The sequence below is a fragment of the Macaca nemestrina genome, chromosome 13 (assembly GCF_043159975.1).
Source record: "Macaca nemestrina isolate mMacNem1 chromosome 13, mMacNem.hap1, whole genome shotgun sequence".
Classification (NCBI taxonomy): domain Eukaryota; kingdom Metazoa; phylum Chordata; class Mammalia; order Primates; family Cercopithecidae; genus Macaca; species Macaca nemestrina.
The window spans coordinates 70,314,940-70,322,049 of NC_092137.1; the positions used below are offsets into that span (position 1 = coordinate 70,314,940).

The window sequence follows — 7,110 nt, forward strand, 5'->3', positions numbered from 1 at the left end:
AAAACCCATAATTAGAACTCTCGCTTCCTTTCACTGCAATTCTACTAGGTTGGGTCGCACTGGGGGAGGCTGGGTGGAGCTAGAACCAGTATTATTCTGAGCTGTTGGCACTCTTTTCCACTCCAGTACAGTTGAAGATACTGAGAACGGAGTGTGATGGGGTAGATGTGGAAATAGATGGAAGCAATGACGAGAAGACAACTTTCTAATATTAGCCACAACTGATTCATTTCAGGTCTCTCTCCCATGAACCCCACTGAACTTATTTGCGTTGACTCTTTGGAAATTAGTGAACACCTGCTTCAAAGTACTCACCTCTCCATGCCACCTGAGACCTAGGAAATAGGGTGCTTTCTGCATGGGCTCTCTGCCGGCTCAAGGGCTATAAATTATGAAGTGATTAACTCAAAACCTTCCTCTTTGGGTGCCTCTGGAGGTGACATAGTAGGAAGCCTGGTGCTGTAGTTTGAATGCATCCACCAAAGTTCACGTGTCGGAAACTTAATCCCCAATGCATCAGTGTTGAAAGGTAGGATCTTTAAGAGGTGATTAGGTCATGAGGGCTGTGCTCTCATAAATAGATTCATGTCATAGTCACAAGACTGGGTTCCTGATAAAAGGATAAATCTGGCCCCCTTCCTCCCTTGCGCATGTATACTTTCTTGCCCTTCTACATTCCACCATGGGATGATGCAACAAAAAATAGCCGGGTGTGGTGGCACAAGCCTGTAGTCCCAGCTACTCGGGAGGCTGAGGCAGGAGAATCGCTTGAACTCAGGAGGCGGAGGTTGCAGTGAGCCGAGATGGCGCCACCACACTCCAGTCTGGGAGACAGACAGACTCTGTCTCCAAAAAAATAAATAAAATAAATTCTCCTTCCCAAAATATCAATCCTGACAACCTAAACTTCCACCACCACCAGAGAGGCCCTAAAGTTACTCAATGGGTCTCTGTTAAAATACAAATATCCCTCAACTCAGAGTAGGGGGTAGGGGACTGGTGTGATGTCATTCAACAGCAAACCCATTGTAACCCTGGAATTTCTATATCTGGGGCTGAGTGGCAGCAATCCAACAGGAAGAGGATTGGGGCAGGGAAGTGGGAGGTAATTATATTGAATATTTATTTGGAATAACTTTGGCCAAGGGACTGACAGAAATTTAGAATGCTAAAGACATATAAGCAACACTCTGACTACCATTCCAGCAAGAGAAACAAGCTGAGTGCAAAGACATTGGCAATAAAAAAATAGGAGTTCGGCCGGGCGCGGTGGCTCACACCTGTAATCCTAGCACTTTCGGAGGCCAAGGTGGGCAGATCACAAGGTCACGAGATTGAGACTATTCTGGTCAACATGGTGAAACCCCATCTCTACTAAAACACAAAAAATGAGCCGCGCGCAGTAGAGCACACCTGCAGTCCCAGCTACTCAGGAGGCTGAAGCAGGGGAATCACTTGAACCCAGGAGGCAGAAGCTGCAGTGAGCCAAGATGGTGCCACTGCACTCCAGCCTGGCAACAGAGCAAGACTCCGTCTCAAAAACAAAACAAAATAGGAGTCCTGGACTTAGTGGAGGACATCAAATTCAACTCCCTCCCCTACTGAGCCACTTTGCTTGTCAGAAGCAGGTAAGCACACCAAGGCTGAGCTAAGAAATATCCACAAGGGGTCTTGTGTCCTCAGAATTCTTATCAAGGACCCCTCTCCAGAAGAGGCTGAGGAGGGAGTGCAGGTCCTTGGGCCACAAATCATGGGAGAAGGGCACAGTGAATTGTCAGCTGTCTTATCCAGTCATAAGAAGCAATCTCACTGCCTCTTGTCACATGATCTTTTTCTCCTTCCTCCTCTGGTCTCTCCCTCTCCACCCTTCCCCTCCGTTTGCTCTGTTTTAAAGATTTGGTTAAAATAGATGCAAACTCTAGTCTTTTCTATTTTTAATACCTAGCCATTACATAATCCACACTGTAATTGCTGACTTGAAAAACTATTGGCAACAGTAGAAAATCCCCAGAGTTTTAAACAGGAAAAGGATTATTACAGCACAAAAGCCTTTGGTAGTTTTACTGACTAGTAAACCATTGGTAATCGTCACTTGCCAGTGGAAGTCACATGGGCCCTGGGAAATACTCCCCCATCTCAGGGAAAGCAGGCTAGGGGAAGGGATGAAATGCAGCCTCAGCTGGGAAGAGGAGGGTGCTGGTGGGGTGGTGTGCTGAGCTCTGAGTGGGGCTCGAACAACAAGGGAGCTCCAGCCAAAAGTGCTGAGGGAGTGAGCTTCAGGTTGTCCTCAGGCCACCTTTAACTGCTTTTGTTTCTTGTTAGGAGTGAGTGAAGTCTCCAGAGGCCCAGTCCTTTCCCTCTCAGTTTCCCACCTTCCTACAGCCTCCAGCACATTCCTATAAGAGCCTGAGGGAGGGTGGACTACTCCAGTTAAATAGGTGATTTTATAAAGACACAGAAGCAGGGAAGGCTGCCTGTTTATCACAAAGACCTGACCCACTCCTCTGCAAGGCTTTCCAGACATTAGGCCAGAACCACACTATTTAATTCAATAAAATGATCCAATGAAAGTTTAAGAACCAGTGGTTTGGTTTACAACCAAGAAGTTAATTATCTAATTGAGACAAATTCTCTGTATATGTGTATGTGTTGGGAGTGTGGACAGTGTATTAGATGCAGAGGGGACAGAGACTACTCTAATTTTGCCACTTCTGCCACAATCCTAACCCCAATCAAGGAGGATCCGAGTAACCACATGGCCATTCATTCAATAAACGTATGCTGAATGCCACATACCAGACTAGGTGCAGGGGATGCAACACTGAGCAAAATCACTGCCCTGCTAGAACTGCTAGGTCAGTGAAGGAGAGAGACATTAATCAAAATTATTACATAAACACACCATTACAATCATAATGAAGGGTTATGAGAAGAAGGTACAGGGCACTAGGAGCATTTAGAATGGGGGTACCGGATTGGGTCTGAGGGTTCCTAGATTATCCTAAGGACTTCAGGGTTCTTTTAAATCAGTACCCCTTCTTCTTCCCCTCACCCTCCTCCTTCCTTGCTTCCTGTAGTTAATATTTACTGGGTTTTTTCTACAAGGAGGATAATAGCAGGTTCTTCACATGCATGATCTCATGTGATTCTCATGACAAACTTACAATTCAGCACTTTAAGACAAAAGATCTGTTGAGAAAGGCTGATCCACATTTTGTAAGGAGAACTATATAAAATTTATGGCACTGATTAGTTAAAACTCTTTTGGCTGCAAGTGCCAAAATTCCAAATCAAATTTTCAAAAGGAGGGGTAAAAAAAGGGAAAACCTGGGCCCATGTAAATGAAATGTCCAGGGTTAGACTAGCTTAAGACACAGTTAGATCCAGGTGCTCCAAAGATGTCATGTGGCCTTCATCTCGCTCCATCTCACAGCTCAGCTTTCATCTATGTTGGTTTCATTCTTAGCAGCGTTCCCCTCGGGGTGGCAAGATGGCCCCCGGCAGCATGAGGCTTACATTTTACAGGCTTGGGAACCCAGCTGGAAAAGAAATGAGTTCACTTTCTTAATAGTTCCAACAGAAATCCAGAGTCATGATTGGCCTGGATTTGGAACCATGCCCATGTCAACTGCTATTCTCTGACTGCAGTCATGTGTCCTCCAAGGGATTTATCCCACCAGAATCTGGTCTGAGAGTGGGGAAGGACGTGGTCCCCCAAAGGAAAATTAAAGTGTTCTTACCTAAGAATGAAGACTGCACGCTGGGCAGTCAAAGCCCACTGATCTCTATTGTCCTCAAAGTTTGGAATTATAGTGAATGTTAAGACTATAAGATAGATTCCTCTATCAACCAGGTTCTCCTCCCTAAGGAATGAGCAAGAGTATTTTGTTTGGTGTGGCACTAGCTGCATTCACTCTGGTCCTCCCTCAGCTGCTCAGACACCTTGGCTTAGGATAGTGATTGGAGTTAATATTTGCTTAAGACCAAGTGTGGTGGCTCACAATTATAATCTCAGCATTTTGGGAGGCTAACATGGGAGGACTGCTTGAGCACCAGAAGTTCAAGATCAGCCAAAGCAACCTGGCGAGACTTGGTCTCTACAAAAAAAAAATTTGGGCATGGTGGTGTGCACCTATAGTCCCAGCCACTCAAGAGGCTGAGGCAGGAGGATTGCCTGAGCCCAGGAGGTCAAGACTACAGTGAGCCATGATTGCACTACTGCACTTCAGCCTGGGTGACAGAGTGAGATCCTATCTCAAAAAAATTTATTTTGCTTAGGTCCTTGCTCAGAGCAGTCTTCAAGTTCCAAGACTTTGTGTAAGACTTTGCCCAACCTCTTTACCCCTAATGATATATCCTTCTCAGCAATGGTGCGGCTGAGGAGACTGAAGCTCTCTCTCTCTTTTAACTAGCATCCTCAGGTTCTGTGTAACTCATAAGGTGGGAAGAGTATAACAAAGTCCTTTGTTGGGAAGTTTGCTGTTCCTCTTTGGAGTCTGAATAGAGAGACGAATAACATGATGGTTCCTGAAGCATCAACAGGATCTTGGGGACCACTGTTAAACACTGTATGAGTTACACAGCACTACAGCAATCAGATGTCAGCTACAACCACCCTATCCTTGGGCATGTTTTAAAAACTCCCTGAACCTCCCTAACCCAAGTTCTATGAGAAGTCCAATGGCCTTCCCAGAATTTCTGCAAATCAGGAGCTAATGCTCTTCATAGTCTCTTTGGCTCTGACTCCATTTCTTGCTGGACTTCTTATCTCACTTCCTGAGGTGGATCTCTTCCTCTGCTCTAAGCTGTTCCAGATATAGGACTCAGTCCCCCTTTTCCATGCTTTATCAAACAGAAAAAAACAAAAACAAAAAACAAAAAAAAAACCACATATATGCACTCACTCAACACACTGTGTGCCCATCAGACTTTCCTGAAGGTATGAAAAGAGTGAGGGGTTATTACCACACTGCTTGGCCCCTTTATCCTCTTCAAATGCTTCTCACATTGTGTTTGTGTACTGGGGCGGGAGAGAAATCCCCCTTATATTATTCAGAACAACTTAGCTCTCCACTCCCTTTTCTCTGACTTCCATTGACCCATAGCTGGAGCCACCCACAGTATGAACTATCCACTTCAGCTTCTACCCTTGATCAGCACCAAGGAACAAAAAGAAGTTTTGAACTTTCACTCACCACTACCATTCTGTAGTGGTAAAGGGAATGGAATAATTTTTTCCCCTATGTATATGAATTAAGCCACCCCTCTTTAGGAAAAGAGCTGGCCACAGCCATTTTTTTGTTTTAAATAAGTTTCTATTATATCTCTCTATATAAACTCTCCAGCTCTAAGTAAAGCCTATGTAACAAGTCTGAAACAATTCCCATACACTCATTGACAGTCTTCTGACACTGAGGATGTGATTAAGGAAAGCAATGCTTCTGTTCCTAAGACACTGCCTATATTTTATTTTTTTGAGACGGAGTTTCACTCTTGTTCCTAGGCTGGAGTGCAATGGTGTGATCTCAGTTCACTGCAACCCCTGCCTCCCGGATTCAAGCGATTCTCCAGCCTCCTAAGTAGCTAGGACTACAGGCGTGTGCCACCACACCCAGCTAATTTTTGTATTTTAGGCTGGTCTCAAACTCCTGACCTCAAGGGATCCGCCCGCCTCAGCCTCCTAAAGTGCTGGGATTATAAACGTGAGCCACGCGCCCAGCCAACGCTGTCTATCTTTAAAAGAGAAAAGACTTGCTGTCCCTGGGCCACCTTATGATAGAATCCCTGTTGCTTCTAGGCTGTAGCTTTGAAGCCTCAAATCCCAGTGAAATAGGCAGAACCAGAGCGAGCTTAAAGTACTCCATTCACCTAGGTTGATGAGGGTCTGAGACCAAGATTAAAACCAGCTGAGGGGCCTCTCCAAAAGAGAGGCAAGGACAAATGCAAGGGACAGGTTTCCTCCAATGATTGAGGCCAGCTCTAAGCCTTGCCTTCCTGGGTCACTCAGGTTTATCTTTCCTTTTGAAGAGGATGAAGCAAGCAAGGCCTCCTATGCAGAGGCCCCAGCCCCTCCAACTGCATCAGAGGCAGGGGCAGAGAGGTTCTTGCATGGCTGTACATACCAAAAGTGAGCAAATTCCAGGAAAGAAGAATCCTGAACTTTGAATTCCATTATTCATCATATCAAAAAGTGCAACTGCAGACATCATGGCCCAGCAGCCTACTCAGGAATCCTTTTAGGCTAGGCACAGTGGCTTATGCCTGTAAACCCAGTTCTCTGGGAGGCTGAGGCAGGAGGACTGCTCGAGCTCAGGAGCTGGGAGACCAATCTGAGCAACACGGTGAGACCTCGTCTCTATACAAGATTTTAAAATTAGCTTAGTTGGGCATGGTGTTGTGCACTTGGAATTCCAGCTACTCTGGAGGCTGAGGCAAGAGGATCACAAGAGCCTGGGAGGTTGAGGCTGCAGTGAGCCATGAGCATACCACTGCAATCCAGTCTGGGCAAGAGAACAAGAAAGACTTTGTCTCAAAAAAATAAAAATAAAAATGAAAATAAAAATTAAGATTTTTAAAAACGGAATCCTTTTAGTCCCTGGGAACAGAAGGGTAGTGAGAGTTCTCTAAATCTTTTCCAAGGGCTAGAATTTATAATACCAGATTAAACTAAAAAAGAAAGAAGGAAGGTGAGGATGCAAGGATGGGGAATAAGTCTTTTTTCTTACATTAAAAAAAGCAAAGGTTAACATTTCATTCATTAAGATCATAATTAGAAAAACACAGCCTTGTCCAGGTGCAGTGGCTCACACCTGTAATCCCAGCACTTTGGGAGGCAGAGGTGGATGGATCACCTGAGGAGTTCCAAGACCAGTGTGGCCAACATGGCAAAACTCCGTCTCTACCAAAAATACAAAAAATCAGCTGGGGGTGGTTGTGGGTGCCTGTAATCTCAGCTACTTGGGAGGCTGAGGCGGGAGAATTGCTTGAACCTGGGATGCAGAGGTTGTAGTGAGCCGAGATTGCGCCATTGCACTCCAGCCTGGGTGACAGAGTAAGACTCTGTCTCAAAAAAAGAAAGAACACAGCCTTAAATTTTAACCTAAAAGCACC

The 7,110-nt window shown here is 45.2% G+C and overlaps 1 protein-coding gene across 48 annotated transcripts in view; it reads right to left on the reverse strand.

Moving 5' to 3' along the window:
- LOC105465213 (aspartic peptidase retroviral like 1) overlaps positions 1-7,110 on the reverse strand; it is a 147,433-nt gene that overhangs the window by 75,361 nt on the left and 64,962 nt on the right. The window contains exon 5 of one of the 48 annotated variants that reach the window (XM_071076863.1): positions 3,741-3,863. The exons of the other annotated variants lie outside the window; for them this stretch is intronic. The gene's annotated coding sequence lies outside the window, so the exon portion shown is untranslated. The remainder of the gene's footprint in view (positions 1-3,740; positions 3,864-7,110) is intronic. 48 annotated transcript variants of the gene reach the window in all.